This window comes from Pelophylax lessonae (genome assembly GCF_965119305.1).
Source record: "Pelophylax lessonae genome assembly, chromosome: 4".
Taxonomy (NCBI): domain Eukaryota; kingdom Metazoa; phylum Chordata; class Amphibia; order Anura; family Ranidae; genus Pelophylax; species Pelophylax lessonae.
Window position 1 is genome coordinate 614,255,512 of NC_138771.1, and position 23,282 is coordinate 614,278,793.

At 47.2% G+C, this 23,282-nt stretch overlaps 1 pseudogene across 1 annotated transcript in view; it reads left to right on the top strand.

The window, feature by feature from the left end:
* LOC309552831 (A.superbus venom factor 1-like) overlaps positions 1-23,282 on the top strand; it is a 319,818-nt pseudogene that overhangs the window by 269,423 nt on the left and 27,113 nt on the right. Inside the window, exon 37 of the transcript XR_014226164.1 lies at positions 5,436-5,541. The product of XR_014226164.1 is annotated as an A.superbus venom factor 1-like (transcript). The remainder of the gene's footprint in view (positions 1-5,435; positions 5,542-23,282) is intronic.

Here is a 23,282-nt window from a genome sequence, read left to right on the forward strand (position 1 = left end):
ATCAGTGGAGGGAACCCAGGAGCGCTCCTCAGGACCATAACTCTTCCAGTGAATCAGGTATTGAACCTGACCTCGGAACAGACGAGAATCCAAGATGTTGCTAACTCCTCATGATTGCCCACAGGAATGGGACGAGGGCAAGAAAGTGAAGAAGTATAGCGATTTAAAACCAGTGGCTTCAAAAGTGAAACATGAAAGACATTGGAGATATGCATGCCAGGAGGAAGATCAAGGGCATAGGTCATCGGGTTTACCTTACGAAGGAGAAGTGGGTACCTTGAGGTTAAGATTACAGGCCGACCACCACACCCTCTCCCTGACCTGGTACGAATGAGCACATAAACGTCTCCAGTCTGCCTGGAGCTTCTGATGCTGTGCTGTGCAGACACCCGTAAAGACCCTTATATCTGCACCCAAGAGGAACGGAGGGCACGAAGGTGATCCTCCACAGCCGGAATGTCCTGTATCGAGAATGACTCGGGCAATACAGCCGGTTGGAACTCATAATTGGCCATGAATGGAGACATTCTGGAGGATGAGTTGACGGCAGAGTTCCTGATAAACTCTGCCCAGGGTAGCAGATCAACCCAATTGTCCTGGTCAGAGATATAGCAGTGGAGTCGAATACCCAACTGGGAGCAAAAGGCATGCCAGAACCTAGAGACAAACTGACTCCCACGGTCCAAGACAATCTCCTTAGGCAACCCGTGTAAGCGGAAACCTCTCTGGCAAACACTAAGGCAAGCTCCTGAGTGGTAGACAGACGCTTAAAAGGAACACAGTGGCACATTTTGGAAAACCGGTGGACAACCATGAGGATAACCGTGTAACCTCGAGACGAAGGAAGTTCCACAATAAAATCCATGGCCAGGTGAGAACAGGGATGCTCCACATTGGGAATGGGATGCAGTAGGCCCAAGGGAAGGTGCCGTGGAGATTTGTTCTGGGCACAGACTGAACAAGAAGCCACATACGCAGCAACATCAGTGGGGAGAGATGGCCACCAGAATTGACAGGAAATAGCCCAGGACATCTGGTTCTTACCAGGATGACCGGCAGTCTTGGAATTGTGGTACGTGCGCAACCCCTCAGGTGCAAAACATTTGCCAGCAGGTCTCTCAGTGGGAGCAACAGGTTGGGCAGCCAAGATCGTTTCCCCAAGAGGAGAGGTTAAGTTGGTGCGGATGGCAGCCAGGATATGATCTGAAGGTATGGCTGGTGTCGGCACGGAGTCCTCCCTGGACAACTTGGAATACTGGCGAGACAATGCATCAGCTTTAACATTCTTGGAGCCGGGCAAATAGGAGACCACATAATTAAAATGAGACAAGGATGAGGCCCATCTGGCCTGACGGGGTGTGAGCCTCTTGGCCTCAGAGAGATAGGTCAGATTATTATGATCGGTGAGAATGAGAACTGGAACCACAGAACCTTCGAGCAAGTGTCTGCACTCTTTGAGAGCCAGGATAATGGCCAAGAGCTCTCTGTCTCCAATCTTGTAGTTGCATTCAGCTGGAGTCAGCTTCCCAGAGTAGAACCCACAAGGAAGTAAGGGTCCATCAGGTGTCCCACGCTGAAACAGGAAGGCGCCTACTCCCGTCTCAGACTCATCCACCTCTAGGACAATGGGCAAACTAGGATTGGCATGAGACAGAATGGGAACCAAAGTGAAAGCAGACTTGAGGGTCTCAAAAGCTTGGATAGCAGCAGGCGTCCAATTTTGGGGATTGCTGCCCCTCTTGGTCAGATCTGAGATAGGTTTGGCCACAGAGGAAAAGTTCCTGATCTATTTCCGATAGTAGTTGGCAAAACCAAGGAAACGCTGAATGGAACGGAGACCACTAGGGAGAGGCCACTGTAGAACAGCCGAAACCTTCTGAGGGTCCATAGAGAACCCCTCAGCAGAAATGATGTAGCCCAAGAAGGCAACCTGAGACAGGTAGAATTCACATTTCTCTAGCTTAAAGAAAAGCCCATTCTCGCGTAACTGTTGCAACACAGTTTTCCACTCATCGCCCTCCTTGATCCTTAGGAGGTTTAACGCGGCCCCTAGGTCAAGCTTGGTAAAGACGGTCGAACAATTCAGTAATCAACGGTATGGGGTATGCATTCTTGATCGTGATGCGATTGAGACCCCTAAAATCAATGCAAGATCTCAACTCACCCCCCTTCTTCTTTAAGAAGAAAAATCCAGCACCCACTGGAAAAGTGGACTTGTGAACGTGCCCTTGGGCAAGGGCATCCACCACGAACTCCTCCATGGCCTTATTTTACGCAACCGAGACAGGATAAACCCTGCCACGAGGGGTAACGGCACTAGGTTGCAAGTCTATGGCACAATCGTACGGACGATGAGGAGAGGAAAAGTATCAGCGCCCACCTTGTCAAATACATCTTGAGACTTATGATATTCAGTAGGCAATACTGAATCCGAGGAGGTACAAAGTACCTGAACAGGCCCATAGATTCAAACAGCGCCACACTGTGGAAACCAAGAGAGTATCTCAACTGACTGCCAATCAAAGGTCGGATTATGTTTCTGAAGCCAAGGGTTCCCTAAAACAACAGAGTAGTGTGGGGACGATATAACCTGGAAACAGGCTGACTCCCTGCGAACAGACCCTATCGCCATGTCAACTGGAACAGTCTTGTGGGTAACCAGTGCTGGTTACAGGGGTCTGCTATTAATCACCTCGATGACCAGTGGAGAAACACGGGACTGCAAGGGTATGGAATTCGCAGCAGCAAACGTACTGTCAATAAAGTAACCGCCAGCACCAGAGTCTACCAATGACTGGGTAACCACCGAGCCTGCTGCCGAGGAGATGACAACTGTGGTTAGCGGTTTATCCTCATGGGAAACCAGGGACAAGGAAATTCCACCTAAGATCTGCCACTGACAAGATCTCAGGTGCAAGCGTTTCCTGGACGGGTAGGACAAAATTTCAGGAAATGTCCACCAAGGCCGCAATACAGACACCGACCCTCCCTCCTCCTAAAGGCCCGCTCAGCCTCAGAAAGGCAAGTGAACTCTAGCTGCATAGGTTCACAGCCAGACGCACCATCCCCAGAAGGCGTGGGAGGTGAGGGAGGAATCGGTGGGAAAGAAAACGTAGGAGCCAATCTGGTAGGAGGCCTTTGCAAGCGCTCCTTAAACGATGGTCTCTCCCTGAGCCTGATATTGATCAGGCTCAGGGAGCCTGATCAATAAAGCCTGAAGTAAATGAGAGCCTTGAACTCTTCAGGGAGATCCTTGGCCGCAATCTCATCCTTTAATGCATCAGGGAGACCATGAGAGAAGACCGCCACCAGAGCCTCATTATTCCAGCCCACCTCTGCTGCCAGGGTACGAAATTCGATGGGATACTCAGCAACGGTTCAAATACCCTGTTGAATGGACAGGAGCAGCTTAGCAGCAGAAGCAGAGCGAGCAGGCACATTGAATACCCTACGAAAGGAGGCAACAAAACTTGGGTAATCAAGAATCACAGAATTATCATTCTCCCATAAGGGATTCGCCCAGGCCAAGGCCTTGTCTGAGAGCAACGAGATTAGGAAGCCCACCTTGGACCTGTCAGAGGGAAAAACCTGAGGAACCATCTCAAAATAAATGCCTACTTGGTATAGGAAGCCACGACACTGACTCGGTTCACCCCCATAGCACTGTGGGAGGGGGGCTGAACCAGTCACCCCTCTGGTAACAGTGACTTCAGCTGCAGAAGCAGCAACAGGAGCAGCAGCGGGTGCAACAACAGGAGGAACCACCAGCAGCACCAGGAGCAAGGTGTGCTCTGTGTGCAAGCAATGTCTGAAACGCCTGAGCGAACTGACCCTAAAGTGATCTTGTTGATAAAGCCTGGAAACCAGCATGGGAAGCAAAGGAGAACCTGCATAGTCAGAATTAATGGCGCTTGCGTACTGTCAGGGTGTCAGGAAACCAGACCACAGGAAGATGCAAGTAAAAATAAAGCAGTTTAATATTGCAACAATAATAATCGAACAGCAAGAGAGAGAAGCAAAATCAAGAACAGCCGGGGTCAAGTTCAGAAGTAGGTAGCCATCCAAGCCGGGATAGAGTCCAGGAACGGGTAGTCATCCAAGCCGAGATCGAGTCCAGGAGTGTGAAGTCTGCCGAAGCCGGGTCATCAACCGATGCGGGGTTGCCTGCCGATGCAGAATCAAGAGCCAGGAAGGTCGTCAGCCAAGCCAAGTCATGCACGGAGAAACCACAGAGACCAGAGGACTGTTAGCAGTGATGCACCTTGGAGCACAAACGCAAGGACAAGGTCTGAAAGCCATCAGGTGATATATATAGTCAGGTGTGCAGCATCATCACTGAGCGACGCCCAGGCAGCAGACAAGTGATGATGCAAACGGAGTTTATAAGAGACAGCAGTCTGCACATGTCCAAGATGGCTGCCGACAGGAAGGCAAGGTGAGACCTTGACAGTCCCTTCGGGTGACTGTACAGCAGCATTATTAACCAAAAACATGGCCGCCTCAAAGGCAGCGACAACTTTTTTTCTACTTACCCGGCGTTCTGTCAAAAAAGTATACATGTCGTGTACCAGAGTGTATAGGCTGACGGTGTTCTGTGAAAACAGCAACTCTTCAAAATCTCCAATTATTGCTGCTGGACAGTCACCGGAAGTGACGTGGTTGGAGATTTTGGCGAGTTGGCCAGAATACTGGGCCATTCAGAAATCGCAGATGAAAGAGTGGGGAATAATCCCTTCTACTTGAACGAGGCTGGTTACTTTGCCCAATCTATGTGGATGTGATACAGAGAATGTGTTAATCTGTCCTTCCACCATACTAAGACTGGGAACCCTGGGGTGGAGACACCATTGGAGGATATCCAGTGTGTGGATAATAGGAGTTTAACAAAGAAATATCTGGTGAGTTTGCATTGTATGTGGGCTGAAGGAGTAGAGCACTACAAGTTTGTGTTAACCATCACGGGTGCACCTCGCACAATGCAATGGATTAATGACATACCACACCAGAATACTCTTATTCCATTTTTTTCATGCTTATTTTCATGTAACGGTTTTTGGAAGAAACACCTATGAACTTTGCCTTCCCCCCTCCCACTTATCAGGAAAGGTATACAGGTACTTTCATTGAATCCTGGCTACTTTTGTGTTATTTTCACAAATTTTTCTTTCATTCTTAAGACTAAGTAGCTCTGCTGGACTTTTGGATTGATGCCATATTTTATTATCTGGCTAATTTAATTTTATTTTATTAGCGCTGCAATTTGATTATTATTTTGAAGTGAGAGGGAAGTTTATCCTTTTATTGCTAGCAGAATATATATTTTATTTGAGCTGATCTTGAATTGGAATTCCCTGTTCTATTAAAAAAAAATAATAATAATAATAATTTGTTTGAGATACACTTTAACGTTGAACTTTTTCTTTCATTGTACACAGATATCTCACACTGAGGACGAGTGTCTGAAGTTTAATCTTCACCAGTACTTTAAAGTAGGTCTCATCCAACCTGCATCTGTCACTGTCTATGACTATTACTCACCAGGTAAGAGCTTTACTAAATCTCACTACTGCTGTACCTTGCTTTTGTTTTTTGTGGAAAAAAATAAACTAAATAAATAAAACTGTGTGAGCTTCACATGTTGCCACTGGAGTCCTCTTCCACTCCTCCATGATGACATCACAGGGCTGGTGGATGTTAGAGACCTTGCACTCCTCCACCTTCCATTTAAGGATACCCCACAGATGCTCAATATGGTTTAGGTCTGGAGACATGCTTGGCCAGTCCATCACCTTTACCCTCAGCTTCTTTAGCAAGGCATCGGTCATCATGGAGGTGTTTTTGTGGTCGTTATGTTGGAATACTGCCCTGCAGCCCAGTATACAAAGAGAGGGGATCATGCTCTGCCTCAGTATGTCACAGGACATTTTGGCATTCATGGTTCCCTCAATGAACTGTAGCTCCCCAGTGCCGGCAGCATTCATACAGCCCCAGACCATGACACTCCCACCACCATGCTTGACTGTAGGCAAGACACTCTTGTCTTTGTACTCCTCACCTGGTTACCGCCACACACACTTGACACCATCTTATCCAAATAGGTTTAATTTGGTCTCATCAGACCACAGGAGGTGGTTGCAGTAATCCATGTCCTCAGTCTGCTTGTCTTCAGCAAACTGTTTGCGGGCTTTCTTGTGCATCATTTTTAGAAGAGGCTTGTTTCTGTGACGAGTCATGCAGACCAATTTGATGCATGGTCTGAGCACTGACAGGCTGACCCCCCATCCCTTCAACCTCTGCAGCAATGCTGGCAGCACTCATACGTCTACTTCCCAAAAACAACCTCTTGAAATGACGCTGAGCATGTGCACTCAACTTCTTTGGTTGACTATGGGGAGGCCTGTTCTGAGTGGAACTTGTCCTGTAAAACCACTGTATGGTCTTGGTCACCGTGCTGCAGCTCAATTTCTGGGTCTTGGCAATCTTGTTATAGCCTAGGAAAGGGGAGGGAAAATGGCTAGTTGGGCCCAATTTGGACATTTGCACTTAGGGGTATACTCACTTTTTTGTTGCCAGCGGTTTAGACATTAATAGCTGTGTTGAGTTATATTGAGGGGATAGCAAATGTACACTGTTATACAAGCTGTACACTCACTACTTTACATTGTAGCAAAGTGTCATATCTTCCGTGTTGTCACATGAAAAGATATAATAAAATATTTACAAAAATGTGAGGTGTACACACACACACACACACATATATATCTATATATATGAGAGAGAGAGAGAGAGAGAGATGCGTGCTGCCGGCACTGGGGAGCTACAGTTCATTGAGGGAACCATGAATGCCAACATGTAGTGTGACATACTAAAGCAGAGCATGATCTTCTACCTTCAGAGACTGGGCCATAGGGTAGTATTCCAATATGGTGATGACCACCGCCTTGCTAACTAAGCTGAGGGTAAAGGTGATGGACTGGCCAAACATGTCTCCAGACCTAAACCCTATTGAGCATCTGTGGGGCATCTTCAAATGGAAGGTGGAGGAGTGCAAGGTGTCTAACATCCACCAGCTCTGTGATGTCGTCATGGAGGAATGGAAGAGGACTCCAGTGGCAACCTGTGAAACTCTGGATAACTCCATGCCCAAGATGGTTAAGGCAGTGCTGGAAAAAAATGGTGGACACTGGACACACACAATATTGACAGTTTGGGCTCAATTTGGACATTTTCACTTAGGGGGCCGTTTAGACATTAATGGTTGTGTGTTGAATTATTTTGAGGGGACAGCAAATTTATACATTCTACAAGCTGTACACTCACTATTTTACATTGTAGCAAAGTGTAATTTCTTCAGTGTTGTCACATGAAGATATAATAAAATATTTACAAAAATGTGAGTTGTTCTCACTTTTGTTTTGTGAGATACTGTGTGTGTGTATGTATGTATGTATGTATGTGTATATATATATATATATATATTTACATTTTTTTAAATATAATTATAAACATAAATATATCATTTTATTTTTCAAGTACTGTATATATTTTTATCTGCATACCTACAAACATAATACTGTACATGTTTATGGTAAACATAGATATAAATTCCGACAGAAAAGTTAAAAAAATATATACATATTAAAAGTGAAACTATAGGTAGAACTTATTTTTTTCATGTTGAATAGAGTTAGGAAGGGTTATAACCCCTATCAGTTTATTTTCTGACATCTGTGTCCCATTGGGGAGATTTACCTTCATTTCCTGTTCTATAACCAAAACAGGAAGTAAGAACATCTCTACAAATTAAGGTAATTTCTTAGGGACCCCCAGTTCACCAGAACTAGTTTTGGAAAATCTCCCTTCTATTACTTTTGGGGGGGTTACTTTCACTTTCAATGATAATGGTAAAGAGGACAAATACGAAGGGGAAATCTCCCTACCAGGGGCAAAGACAGCAATAAAAACCTGACAGACATTTGAATCCTTCTTCACAAATAAAAAAGGTTTGTCTTTAACTATACTTTAATGTAAAAGCAATTGGGGAAGACTGGATGGACCACTTGGTCTTTTTTCTGCTGTGACTCTTCTATGTTTCTTATAAGTAGAAAAGTATAAAATAGCGTACATTTCTCTATAGTTCATTGACAGACGCAGCTCCATATTCTTCTTGACAATTGGGTTATGCTGCCCCCTACAAGAGTAGGACACTAGGCAAGCAAAATCTTTACCACGCCTATGGGGCAGTCCCTGCAGGGATACACCCACTCACTCTGCTATAGTATCCAGTTTGTTTCTGCCTAGTTTAGGAGTAGGACCTAGTTCCTGGCTGGGACTTCGGTCTTAGCTTGTCTTTTTTATTTTAAAGGGAACCTTTGTTAAAAATGTAATTCTTTAGCTAGTTATGTTCCTGAGAGAACTACAATCAACAGCCGGACTGGGTTTGGGACTGGATATCCTAGATCCTTAAGGTCTCCCAGCCTGGCCAGCAAGCATGTGCAGGTTATAGCCCAATGCTAGGTCTCACCACGACAGAGCCCCAATGGAGGGGGGCTGGCCCGCGAGTGAAACACATTGCCGGGATGCACACGACCTGGTTCGGCCTGAATTGCAGAGTACTCCTTGGCCGTCAGCACCCCCACCCTGAGTGGACAGGTAGTCTGTCCAGAGTGGCGCCCACCCGATATCGTTGGTATGGTGAGTAGTGTCCCCCCATAGCTCTGGTGGTCTCAAGGCGAACGTGGGCCCCTCCCTGGGAAGGTCGGACTGTCGGGTAGCCCTCATTCCCCTTCGCATCTTGGTATGTGCCCATTCCCCCAAGGCCTCCCTCCCCACCATCATAGAGGTCCCTACCTCAGTCAGTGACGGGGTCCTCGGGGATGGACGTGCTGATGCCGCTATAGCAGATCCGCTGGGGGGGGGGGTTAATCCTGGTGGGGGTTCTTGCTGGGGGCCCCCCAATGCCACTAATCATTTGGACCTCTTAGGGGGTCCTGGAGACCATATAGCGCACCGAGGGGGACGCCATTTTACTGTAGAATCGTTCAGCCTCATTTTGCAGAAGTTCCCATTGAAATGCACAGGTGGCCATGTTTTTGTGGTTTCCGCATAGGAATGCATTGGGCGGCCATTTTCTCGGCGTCCGTGAACGCTGGACAGAAGGGAGCAGCTAGGCCTTTACAATAGTGATGACCCAGGTACTTCCTCTTCCTGTGAAGATCGTTTTCTCTGCACAGCAGACCGATCCTGTTCTCCTCCAATTCAAATGATGGTATGTCTATTGGGGTCCCTGTAGATCTGTCTCTCTCTCTCACCCTGCTATCTGCAGTGCTGGTGGCTGGGACTTGTAGTACCGCTGGTGCAGTGGTGTGGGTCTGTTTTTTGCAGTTCTCTTAAAGTGACACTGCACTATTCCAGGGTTCAAATGGAGTCCCAGAAACAAATTTCACCTACAGATCCCCTCCTTGCGGTTGTGGGGACCTCCAGGTCGCAACCCCTGTCTGCCTTAATGGCGGTTTTGGAAAACCTGGTGTCAAGTGGATTCGATTTAAAAAATACCACTAGTAAAAAGTGCCCTATGCCCTCCCCTGCCTCTCCTGTTTCCTCAGATTCTGAGGTAGATATAGACCACCACGGATGCATGTCAACCTGAGGATTCTACGTCATCGCACTTGAATGGCGAGTAGTGTTGAGCGAACACGGACTGTATTATTCGTGTTCGTACCGAATAATTGGATTTTTTTTACCCGAACACGGACACGGACACTTTACTGTATGTTCGGGTAAAAATCCGTGTTCGGTCGTTTTATTTCCGGGTTTTGCATGCTTTGGCGCTCTTTTCATGGCGGGCTTTCAACAGCCAATCAACAATCGTTTAACTGGTGTGCCTTAAGCCATCCCAGCCATGCCTGCAAATGTCTTAGTAGCTGTGATTGGCCGTCTGAAGCATGTGACCAAGTCTTTATAAGTTCGAGGCAGCCGCCGCAGCAGCGTCATTCTGCTGCTTAGCTAAGGGACAGAGCACACATCAATGTGCTGGCTGCTGATTAGGGAAAGATAGGCAGGAAAAAACCATTTGTGTCCGGATAGAATTGAGGGACAGGTCGGAGTGTTTAGGCAGGGCGAGTTGTAGGCATTTTAGGGATAGAGTCTGCTGAATTATAGGGTCAGTGTCTTCTACAAACTACAATCGATATTGCTGTGTGGGGGGTGGGGTGAATCTGCACTCAATCCTGATCTACGATCTCTTCTCAATCCTGTTAGGGACAGAGTCTGCTGAATTTTAGGGAAACTGTGTTCTACAAACTACAATCGATATTGCTGTGTGGTGTGGGATTGGAGATAGGCAGGTGTCAGTGATCCACATCCATTTTTCTGTGTGTGAGCTGCAGTGAACACAATCTTTTTGGGCTGCAGTGAACACAATCTTTTTGGGCTGCAGTGAACACAATCTTTTTGGGCTGCAGTGAACACAATCTTTTTGGGCTGCAGTGAACACAATCTTTTTGGGGTGCAGTGAACAAAATCTTTTTGGGGTGCAGTGAACACAATCCTTTTTGGTGTGCAGTGAACACAATCTTTGTGGGGTGCAGTGAACAAAATCCTTTGTGGGGTGCAGTGAACACAATCTTTTTGGGGTGCAGTGAACAAAATCCTTTTTGGGGTGCAGTGAACAACATCCTTTTTGGGGTGCAGTGAACACAATCTTTTTGGGGTGCAGTGAACAAAATCCTTTGTGGGGTGCAGTGAACACAATCTTTTTGGGGTGCAGTGAACACAATCTTTTTGGGGTGGAGTGAACAACATCCTTTTTGGGGTGCAGTGAACAAAATCCTTTTTGGGGTGCAGTGAACAAAATCATTTTTGGGGTGCAGTGAACACAATCTTTTTGGGGTGCAGTGAACACAATCTTTGTGGGGTGCAGTGAACACAATCTTTTTGGGGTGGAGTGAACAACATCCTTTTTGGGGTGCAGTGAACAACATCCTTTTTGGGGTGCAGTGAACACAATCTTTTTGGGGTGCAGTGAACACAATCTTTGTGGGGTACAGTGAACAGAATCTTTGTGGGGTGCAGTGAACACAATCTTTGGGGGGTACAGTGAACACAATCTTTTTGGGGTGCAGTGAACACAATCTTTGTGGGGTGCAGTGAACACAATCTTTTTGGGGTGGCGTGAACAAAATCATTTTTGGGGTGCAGTGAACAACATCCTTTTTGGGGTGCGGTGATCAAAATCCTTTTTGGGGTGCAGTGAACACAATCTTTTTGGGGTGCAGTGAACAAAATCCTTTGTGGGGTGCAGTGAACAGAATCAGGTCGGAGTGTTTAGGCAGGGCGAGTTGTAGGCATTTTAGGGATAGAGTCTGCTGAATTATAGGGTCAGTGTCTTCTACAAACTACAATCGATATTGCTGTGTGGGGGGTGGGGTGAATCTGCACTCAATCCTGATCTACGATCTCTTCTCAATCCTGTTAGGGACAGAGTCTGCTGAATTTTAGGGAAACTGTGTTCTACAAACTACAATCGATATTGCTGTGTGGTGTGGGATTGGAGATAGGCAGGTGTCAGTGATCCACATCCATTTTTCTGTGTGTGAGCTGCAGTGAACACAATCTTTTTGGGCTGCAGTGAACACAATCTTTTTGGGCTGCAGTGAACACAATCTTTTTGGGCTGCAGTGAACACAATCTTTTTGGGCTGCAGTGAACACAATCTTTTTGGGGTGCAGTGAACAAAATCTTTTTGGGGTGCAGTGAACACAATCCTTTTTGGTGTGCAGTGAACACAATCTTTGTGGGGTGCAGTGAACAAAATCCTTTGTGGGGTGCAGTGAACACAATCTTTTTGGGGTGCAGTGAACAAAATCCTTTTTGGGGTGCAGTGAACAACATCCTTTTTGGGGTGCAGTGAACACAATCTTTTTGGGGTGCAGTGAACAAAATCCTTTGTGGGGTGCAGTGAACACAATCTTTTTGGGGTGCAGTGAACACAATCTTTTTGGGGTGGAGTGAACAACATCCTTTTTGGGGTGCAGTGAACAAAATCCTTTTTGGGGTGCAGTGAACAAAATCATTTTTGGGGTGCAGTGAACACAATCTTTTTGGGGTGCAGTGAACACAATCTTTGTGGGGTGCAGTGAACACAATCTTTTTGGGGTGGAGTGAACAACATCCTTTTTGGGGTGCAGTGAACAACATCCTTTTTGGGGTGCAGTGAACACAATCTTTTTGGGGTGCAGTGAACACAATCTTTGTGGGGTACAGTGAACAGAATCTTTGTGGGGTGCAGTGAACACAATCTTTGGGGGGTACAGTGAACACAATCTTTTTGGGGTGCAGTGAACACAATCTTTGTGGGGTGCAGTGAACACAATCTTTTTGGGGTGGAGTGAACAAAATCATTTTTGGGGTGCAGTGAACAACATCCTTTTTGGGGTGCGGTGATCAAAATCCTTTTTGGGGTGCAGTGAACACAATCTTTTTGGGGTGCAGTGAACAAAATCCTTTGTGGGGTGCAGTGAACAGAATCTTTGTGGGGTGCAGTGAACACAATCTTTGGGGGGGTACAGTGAACACAATCTTTTTGGGGTGCAGTGAACACAATCTTTGTGGGGTACAGTGAACAGAATCTTTGTGGGGTGCAGTGAACACAATCTTTGGGGGGTACAGTGAACACAATCTTTTTGGGGTGCAGTGAACACAATCTTTGGGGGGTACAGTGAACACAATCTTTTTGGGGTGCAGTGAACACAATCTTTGTGGGGTGCAGTGAACACAATCTTTGGGGGGGTACAGTGAACACAATCTTTTTGGGGTGCAGTGAACAACATCCTTTTAGGGTGCAGTGAACACAATCTTTGTGGGGTGCAGTGAACAACATCCTTTTAGGGTGCAGTGAACACAATCTTTGTGGGGTACAGTGAACAGAATCTTTGTGGGGTGCAGTGAACACAATCTTTGGGGGGTACAGTGAACACAATCTTTGTGAGGTGCAGTGAACACAATCTTTGTGGGGTGCAGTGAACACAATCATTGTGGGGTGCAGTGAACTCAATCTTTGTGGGGTACAGTGAACACAATCTCATACTTCTGAAGATTTGAGGGTGCTGCCTGTTCCATACTCCCCCTACTCCTCATCTAGCCTTTTAGGGGTACAAACAATAGTAATTGGGGCCTAGTGTGGTTGTGTACGTGTGATATACATACACTTTTTTTGGATCATATTTTCTATTCCGCTATTTAATCAAAAACCTTTGGGGATCAGTTAAATTGGGGGATAGTCTGTGTTGGTACGTGTGAGAGAGATCCACCTTTCCAAGTTGTTGGGGTTCATCTCATACTTCTGAAGGTTTGAGGGTGCTGCCTGTTCCATACTCCCCCTACTCCTAGCCTTTTAGGGGTACAAACAATAGTAATTGGGGCCTAGTGTGGTTGTGTACGTGTGATATACATACACTTTTTTTGGATCATATTTTCTATTCCGCTATTTAATCAAAAACCTTTGGGGATCAGTTAAATTGGGGGATAGTCTGTGTTGGTACGTGTGAGAGAGATCCACCTTTCCAAGTTGTTGGGGTTCATCTCATACTTCTGAAGGTTTGAGGGTGCTGCCTGTTCCATACCCCCCCTACTCCTCATCTAGCCTTTTAGGGGTACAAACAATAGTAATTGGGGCCTAGTGTGGTTGTGTACGTGTGATATACATACACTTTTTTTGGATCATATTTTCTATTCCGCTATTTAATCAAAAACCTTTGGGGATCAGTTAAATTGGGGGATAGTCTGTGCTGGTACGTGTGAGAGAGATCCACCTTTCCAAGTTGTTGGGGTTCATCTCATACTTCTGAAGGTTTGAGGGTGCTGCCTGTTCCATACCCCCCCTACTCCTCATCTAGCCTTTTAGGGGTACAAACAATAGTAATTGGGGCCTAGTGTGGTTGTGTACGTGTGATATACATACACTTTTTTTGGATCATATTTTCTATTCCGCTATTTAATCAAAAACCTTTGGGGATCAGTTAAATTGGGGGATAGTCTGTGTTGGTACGTGTGAGAGAGATCCACCTTTCCAAGTTGTTGGGGTTCATCTCATACTTCTGAAGGTTTGAGGGTGCTGCCTGTTCCATACTCCCCCTACTCCTAGCCTTTTAGGGGTACAAACAATAGTAATTGGGGCCTAGTGTGGTTGTGTACGTGTGATATACATACACTTTTTTTGGATCATATTTTCTATTCCGCTATTTAATCAAAAACCTTTGGGGATCAGTTAAATTGGGGGATAGTCTGTGTTGGTACGTGTGAGAGAGATCCACCTTTCCAAGTTGTTGGGGTTCATCTCATACTTCTGAAGGTTTGAGGGTGCTGCCTGTTCCATACCCCCCCTACTCCTCATCTAGCCTTTTAGGGGTACAAACAATAGTAATTGGGGCCTAGTGTGGTTGTGTACGTGTGATATACATACACTTTTTTTGGATCATATTTTCTATTCCGCTATTTAATCAAAAACCTTTGGGGATCAGTTAAATTGGGGGATAGTCTGTGTTGGTACGTGTGAGAGAGATCCACCTTTCCAAGTTTTTGGGGTTCATCTCATACTTCTGAAGGTTTGAGGGTGCTGCCTGTTCCATATCCCCCCTACTCCTCATCTAGCCTTTTAGGGGTACAAACAATAGTAATTGGGGCCTAGTGTGGTTGTGTACGTGTGATATACATACACTTTTTTTGGATCATATTTTCTATTCCGCTATTTAATCAAAAACCTTTGGGGATCAGTTAAATTGGGGGATAGTCTGTGTTGGTACGTGTGAGAGAGATCCACCTTTCCAAGTTTTTGGGGTTCATCTCATACTTCTGAAGATTTGAGGGTGCTGCCTGTTCCATACCCCCCCTACTCCTCATCTAGCCTTTTAGGGGTACAAACAATAGTAATTGGGGCCTAGTGTGGTTGTGTACGTGTGATATACATACACTTTTTTTGGATCATATTTTCTATTCCGCTATTTAATCAAAAACCTTTGGGGATCAGTTAAATTGGGGGATAGTCTGTGTTGGTACGTGTGAGAGAGATCCACCTTTCCAAGTTGTTGGGGTTCATCTCATACTTCTGAAGGTTTGAGGGTGCTGCCTGTTCCATACTCCCCCTACTCCTCATCTAGCCTTTTAGGGGTACAAACAATAGTAATTGGGGCCCAGTGTGGTTGTGTACGTGTGATATACATACACTTTTTTTGGATCATATTTTCTATTCCGCTATTTAATCAAAAACCTTTGGGGATCAGTTAAATTGGGGGATAGTCTGTGTTGGTACGTGTGAGAGAGATCCACCTTTCCAAGTTGTTGGGGTTCATCTCATACTTCTGAAGGTTTGAGGGTGCTGCCTGTTCCATACCCCCCCTACTCCTCATCTAGCCTTTTAGGGGTACAAACAATAGTAATTGGGGCCTAGTGTGGTTGTGTACGTGTGATATACATACACTTTTTTTGGATCATATTTTCTATTCCGCTATTTAATCAAAAACCTTTGGGGATCAGTTAAATTGGGGGATAGTCTGTGTTGGTACGTGTGAGAGAGATCCACCTTTCCAAGTTTTTGGGGTTCATCTCATACTTCTGAAGATTTGAGGGTGCTGCCTGTTCCATACCCCCCCTACTCCTCATCTAGCCTTTTAGGGGTACAAACAATAGTAATTGGGGCCTAGTGTGGTTGTGTACGTGTGATATACATACACTTTTTTTGGATCATATTTTCTATTCCGCTATTTAATCAAAAACCTTTGGGGATCAGTTAAATTGGGGGATAGTCTGTGTTGGTACGTGTGAGAGAGATCCACCTTTCCAAGTTGTTGGGGTTCATCTCATACTTCTGAAGGTTTGAGGGTGCTGCCTGTTCCATACTCCCCCTACTCCTCATCTAGCCTTTTAGGGGTACAAACAATAGTAATTGGGGCCCAGTGTGGTTGTGTACGTGTGATATACATACACTTTTTTTGGATCATATTTTCTATTCCGCTATTTAATCAAAAACCTTTGGGGATCAGTTAAATTGGGGGATAGTCTGTGTTGGTACGTGTGAGAGAGATCCACCTTTCCAAGTTGTTGGGGTTCATCTCATACTTCTGAAGGTTTGAGGGTGCTGCCTGTTCCATACCCCCCCTACTCCTCATCTAGCCTTTTAGGGGTACAAACAATAGTAATTGGGGCCTAGTGTGGTTGTGTACGTGTGATATACATACACTTTTTTTGGATCATATTTTCTATTCCGCTATTTAATCAAAAACCTTTGGGGATCAGTTAAATTGGGGGATAGTCTGTGTTGGTACGTGTGAGAGAGATCCACCTTTCCAAGTTGTTGGGGTTCATCTCATACTTCTGAAGGTTTGAGGGTGCTGCCTGTTCCATACTCCCCCTACTCCTAGCCTTTTAGGGGTACAAACAATAGTAATTGGGGCCTAGTGTGGTTGTGTACGTGTGATATACATACACTTTTTTTGGATCATATTTTCTATTCCGCTATTTAATCAAAAACCTTTGGGGATCAGTTAAATTGGGGGATAGTCTGTGTTGGTACGTGTGAGAGAGATCCACCTTTCCAAGTTGTTGGGGTTCATCTCATACTTCTGAAGGTTTGAGGGTGCTGCCTGTTCCATACCCCCCCTACTCCTCATCTAGCCTTTTAGGGGTACAAACAATAGTAATTGGGGCCTAGTGTGGTTGTGTACGTGTGATATACATACACTTTTTTTGGATCATATTTTCTATTCCGCTATTTAATCAAAAACCTTTGGGGATCAGTTAAATTGGGGGATAGTCTGTGTTGGTACGTGTGAGAGAGATCCACCTTTCCAAGTTTTTGGGGTTCATCTCATACTTCTGAAGATTTGAGGGTGCTGCCTGTTCCATACTCCTCCTCCTACTGCTCAACCATCCTTTTAGGGGTACAAACAATAGTAGTTGGGGCCTAGTGTGGTGGTGTACGTGCGAGATACATACACTTTCTTTTTGATCATATTTTCTATTACGCTATTCAATTAAAACCTTTGGGGATCAATTCAATTGCGAGATAGTCTGTGTCGGTACGTGTGAGATCCACCTTTCCAAGTTGTTGGGGTTCATCTCATACTTCTGAAGATTTGAGGGTGCTGCCTGTTCCATACTCCTGCTCCTACTGCTCAACCATCCTTTTAGGGGTACAAACAATAGTAATTGGGGCCTAGTGTGGTTGTGTACGTGCGAGATACATACACTTTTTTTGATCATATTTCCTATTCCGCTATTCAATAAAAACCTTTGAGGATCAATTGAATTGCGGGATAGTCTGTGTCGGTACGTGTGAGATCCACCTTTCCAAGTTTTTGGGGTTCATCTCATACTTCTGAAGATTTGAGGGTGCTGCCTGTTCCATACTCCTCCTCCTACTCCTCATCCATCCTTTTAGGGGTACAAACAATAGTAATTGGGGCCTAGTGTGGTTGTGTACGTGCGAGATACATACACTTTTTTTGATCATATTTCCTATTCCGCTATTCAATAAAAACCTTTGAGGATCAATTGAATTGCGGGATAGTCTGTGTCGGTACGTGTGAGATCCACCTTTCCAAGTTTTTGGGGTTCATCTCATACTTCTGAAGATTTGAGGGTGCTGTCTGTTCCATACTCCTCCTACTCCTCATCCATCCTTTTAGGGGTAGAAACAATAGTAATTGGGGCCTAGTGTGGTTTTGTACGTGCGAGATACATACACTTTTTTGGATCATATTTCCTATTCCGCTATTCAATAAAAACCTTTCTAGGGCAAGATCTTAAATTACAGAAATATGAGGAGACCGTCAAATAAGGGCCGTGGCCTGGGTCGTGGTGCTGCTGGTAGAGCTCCTGTTGCAAGGAGAGGACGTGGTCGATCTGTGCCAGCTACACGCACAAGTGAAACACCTTCCTCAAGTGTGAGTAGGCGACAGAACCTGCATCAGTATTTGGTAGGGCATCAAACGCCCCTAGAAGTGATGAGGCCAGAACAAGTTGAGGCGATAGTAGATTGGTTTGCTGCTGACAGTGCCTCCAGTTCCTTCACATTGTCTCCCACCCAGTCTACTGCAGAAAGGTCAGAGTTGGCACCTGCAGCCAATGTCCAACCGTCTTTCACCTCACCCCCTTGCAAATCAGGCCAGCAGTCTGAGCCCCAAGCCATACAGCAGTCTCTTATTCTTTTTGAGGACTCTGTCAGCAGGGTTTCCCAGGGCCATCCACCTAGCCCTGCCCCAGAAGTGGAAGAGATTGAGTGCAGCGATGCCCAACCACTTATTTCTCAAGATGAGTACATGCAAGGATCATTGCAGCACGTCTCCAATGATGACGAAACGCAGGTGCCAACTGCTGCGGCGTTCAGCATTGTGGAGACCGACAAGGAGGGCAGGGGTGAAGACTGGGTGGAAGATGATGTGGAGGACGATGAGGTCCTCGACCCCACATGGAATGAACGTCATGCAGGTGACCTGAGTAGTTTGGAGGAAGAGGCGGTGGTCGCACAGAGCCACCAGCACAGCAGAAGAGGGAGCAGGGTGCAGAAGCGGAGCGGCCGTGCCCTAGACACTACGCCCGCTACTGCCCAACGCAGCAAGGGAACGAGCGCACCAAAGTCAGCTCAAAGGAGTTCTCTAGCGTGGAAGTTCTTTAGAAAATGTGCTGATGACAGGACACGAGTGGTTTGCACCCTGTGCAATCAGAGCTTGAAGCGAGGCATAAACCTTCTCAACCTGAGCACAACCTGCATGATCAGGCATCTAAGTGCAAAGCACGAGCTGCAGTGGAGTACACACCTTCAAAACCAAGAAACGTCTCTGGCTCATCCTGCTTCCTCTTCTGCTGCAGTCTCGGCCGCTCCAGCCACATCTGTAGTGATACCGGCACCTGCCACCCCGCAAACAGACGATCTGTCAGCAACACCACCACCTGGGTCACCAACAACCATCTCCACAATGTCCCGTGGAAGCGTTCAGCTTTCCATCTCCCAAACACTTGAGAGGAAGAGGAAGTACCCCCCTACCCACCCGCGATCCCTGGCCCTGAATGCCAGCATTTCAAAATTATTGGCCTTTGAAATGCTGTCATTCCGTCTGGTGGAGACGCACAGTTTTAAAAACCTTATGTCGGTGGCTGTCCCACAGTACGTCGTGCCCAGCCGCCACTACTTTTCCAGGCAAGCCATCCCTTCCCTGTACAACCAAGTGGGGGAAAATATCAGGTGTGCACTGCGCAACGCCATCTGTGCCAAGGTCCACCTAACTACGGATACGTGGACCAGTAAGCACGGTCAGGGGCGTTATATCTCCCTAACGGCACACTGGGTAAATGCAGTGGCGGATGGGCCTGAGGCGGATAGCAATTTGGCGCATGTCCTTCCACCACCGAGGATTGCAGGGCGCTTCAGTTTGCCTCCTGTTCCTAACTCCTCCTACTCCGCTTCCTCATCCTCTACCGCCTCCTCATCCGGACAGCGTAACACCTTCACCACCAACTTCAGCACGGCCAGGGGTAAACGACAGCAGGCAGTTTTACAACTTGCCTGTTTGGGGGACAAACCACACACCGCGCAGGAGTTGTGGAGGAGCATGGAACAGCAGACAAATGAGTGGTTGCTGCCAGCGAGCCTCAAGCCCGGCCTGGTGGTGTGCGATAACGGGCGAAATCTCATAGCAGCTCTGGGCCTAGCCGGTTTGACGCACATCCCTTGCCTGGCGCATGTGCTGAATTTGGTGGTGCAGAGGTTCCTTAAAAACTACCCCGATATGTCAGAGCTGCTGCAGAAAGTGCGGGCCGTTTGTGCGCACTTTCGGCGTTCTCACCCTGCTGCTGCTCGCCTGGCAGCGCTGCAGCGTAACTTCGGCCTTCCCGCTCACCGCCTCATATGTGACGTGCCCACAAGGTGGAACTCCACCTTGCACATGCTGGAAAGACTGTGCGAGCAGCAGCAGGCCATAGTGGAGTTTCAGCTGCAGCACGCACGCGTGAGTCGCTCTGCGGAACAGCACCACTTCACCACCAATAACTGGGCCTCCATGCGAGACCTGTGTGCCTTGTTGCGCTGTTTTGAGTACTCCACCAACATGGCCAGTGGCAATGACGCCGTTCTCAGCTTAACTATCCCACTTCTATGCCTCCTTGAAAAAACAATTCGGGCGATGATGGAAGAGGATGTGGCACAGGATGAGGAGGAGGAGGAGGATGAAGAGGTAACATTTCCAAGGCTTTCAGGGCAGTCATTCGCAAGGGGCTCCGAGGGTGGGTTCCTGCACACGCAAACGCCAGGGACGCAATTGTCCAGCAGGGGCACAGTTCTGGAGGATGAGGAGGATGAGGAGGAGGAGGAGCTGGAGGAGGAGATGGAACCATGTTCACAGCAGGGTGGCACCCAGGCCAGCTCATGGCCATCACTGGTGCGTGGCTGGGGGGATACAGAGGACACGGACGATACACCTCCCACAGAGGACAGCCTTTCGTTGCCTCTGGGCAGCCTGGCACACATGAGCGATTACATGCTGCAGTGTCTCCACAACGACCGCCGAGTTGCCCACATTCTAACTTGTGCTGATTACTGGGTGGCCACGCTGCTGGATCCCCGTTACAAGGACAACGTACCGTCCTTAATTCACTCACTGGAGCGCGATCGCAAGATGCGCGAGTACAAGCGCACGCTGGTAGACGCCATGCTGCTGGCATTCCCATCTGACAGCGGGGCCACAGTGGAAGCACAAGGCAGAGGAGGAGGAGGAGGAGGTCGCCAACGCAACCAGGGCACCGCCAGCACCTCAGAAGGCAGGGTTAGCATGGCCGAAATGTGGAAAAGCTTTGTCAGCACGCCACAACAAACAGCAGCACCAGCAGCTCAGATGGAACGTCTTAGCAGGAGGCAGCATTTTACCAACATGGTGGAGCAGTATGTGTGCACACGCCTACATGTAGTGAATGACGGGTCTGCCCCCTTCAACTTCTGGGTCTCCAAATTGGGCACATGGCCTGAGCTTGCCCTTTACGCCTTGGAGGTGCTGGCGTGCCCTGCAGCCAGTGTATTATCTGAACGGGTATTTAGCACGGCTGGGGGCGTTATAACAGACAAGCGCAGCCGCCTGTCCAGAGACAATGTGGACAAGCTCACGTTCATTAAAATGAACCAGGCATGGATCCCACGGGACTTTTCCGTACCTTATGCAGAATAGCAATGGATACCGACCTTACCCACCCATTGTTCCATTTTTGCTCTTTCTCACTCTTTTGGGGTGTACCCTCATTTAAAATTTTTGAAAAGAAGCAGTGTTGGCTACCTCGTCCTCCTCCTCAGGGCCAGATTAATGTAGGGGCTATTGGAGCTGCAGCTCCAGGCCCCTACCTTTTTATATAGGCCCCGATTTGGCCATATTCACTGTTACCGCTCTTCTGTCACTTGTAAACACAGAAGTCTGGCTTCTATGCTCGCTTCCCCAGGCAGCACCCTCAGAACCTCCCCACACAGCGTGAAGGCCGGACAAGGAGGGACAGTTGGCGATGCATGGATGTGTTTATGGGCTTCAGAGACAGCATCCCATGTTGAATTAGGCATGCATGGCTGCACCCTTCCTCCTCTGGGTGCATGGCAAGGCACGGCCCTTAAGGCCCTTCAAAATCCTCAGCACCAAGCCCATGATGCTGTTAATCCGGCCCTGGTCCTCCTCCACCGCCGCTTCCACCTACACCGCCCATAGGTGTGCGCAGCCTATTGCATTAAGGTGTGCACCCCAAAGTTGAAATACACATGCATGTGTTTGCCAGCAGGGAGAGTAATGTATCGGGGCCATGTACCTGTAGGCAAGGAGAAATAGAGCAGAGCAGGTCCCAGGGAGATCTTTCCCATCTCCTCACTGGCAATGCTATGTGCCCTAGGTGATTAGGGTGTGCCCAGGCACACCCAGCACACCCTGTGCGCACGCCTATGTCACCGCCACATCCACCACCACCTCAACCTCCCTCCTACTCCATATGGGCCTCGTCCTTCAGAGATGAAGAAGAACATTGTTTTATTTTTCTGTTTTTTTTTGTTGTTTTAAGTTATTTCCCTATCCACATTTGTTTGCAGAGCACTTGCCATGCTCTTAATTACGTTTTGCTGCCATTTGCAGCACTCTAGCCCTTTCCTTTGGTGTTTTAGAGCCATTTTAGTGCCTTAAAGTTCGGGTCCCCATTGACTTCAATGGGGTTCGGTGTCCGGGAAAAGTTCGGTAAAAGTCCGGGACACGGACCCGGACTTTTTTTTAAAGTTCGGCCGAACCCGTCGAACACGGACATCTAGGTGTCCGCTCAACCCTAATGGCGAGGATGACATATCCTCATCTGCAGCCACGTGGAAAAGCACGCTGGTGGAGGCACTTATAGTGTCAGTGTGGGAAATTTACAAAAATGGCGGATGATTCTGCAGGGTCAGGGATGCAGGTGTCATTTGGCACTCCCAAATCCCAGAAGTCGGTCAAGGTTTTCCCTTGTTAGGGAACTTTTTGACAAAATGATCTCTAACCAATGGGGGTGCCTCAAACAGATGTCAGTGGTACCAAAGCATTTTAAGAGGCGCTATCCTTTTGTGGACGCGGTATCTGCAAAATAAACAGTTCCACCGAAGGCTGAACATAATCTACCGTGGTCCCGGTGGAGGAGTCCCCGGTCTTTACAGACCCTGTGGATAGAAGGATTGAGTCTCTGTCCCACCACTTACTGTACATGTGATAGCGGGCTTAATACTTAAACCGATCTTCGTGATCACTCTGGTGTCCCATACCATAACGGAGTGGGCAAAGTTACTAAAAAGTGACTTAGAAACAGAACTGCTTCCTCCAGGATTCCTCCCTCTATTTATATGTGATGCATCGCTAGATGTGGCCCCTCTTGTAGCCAGGGTATCCGCGGTGGGTGTAGCTATTAGATGCATGGTGTGGCTAGAAAGCTGGTCTGTGGATCAGGCTTCAAAAAAGGCTCTATCAGAGCTCCCCTTTATAGGGGACCGCTTGTTTGGATCCTCATTGGATGAACTGATCAAGGGTCTTACAGGTGGGAAGAGTACTCTTCTTCCTCAATCTTCCAAGGGCAAGTCACTACGTAATAGATGGGGGCCTTATTTTACAGCCCACAGGAGGCCCTTTCGTGCCTCCGGCAGGATTTAAGCCATTTAGATCTTCTTGAGGTTCCAAGAAGACATGGTCGGGTAAGCCGAAAGCAGGCCAATCCAGATCTACAGACAAATCTCTGTCTGCATGAAAGGACGCCCG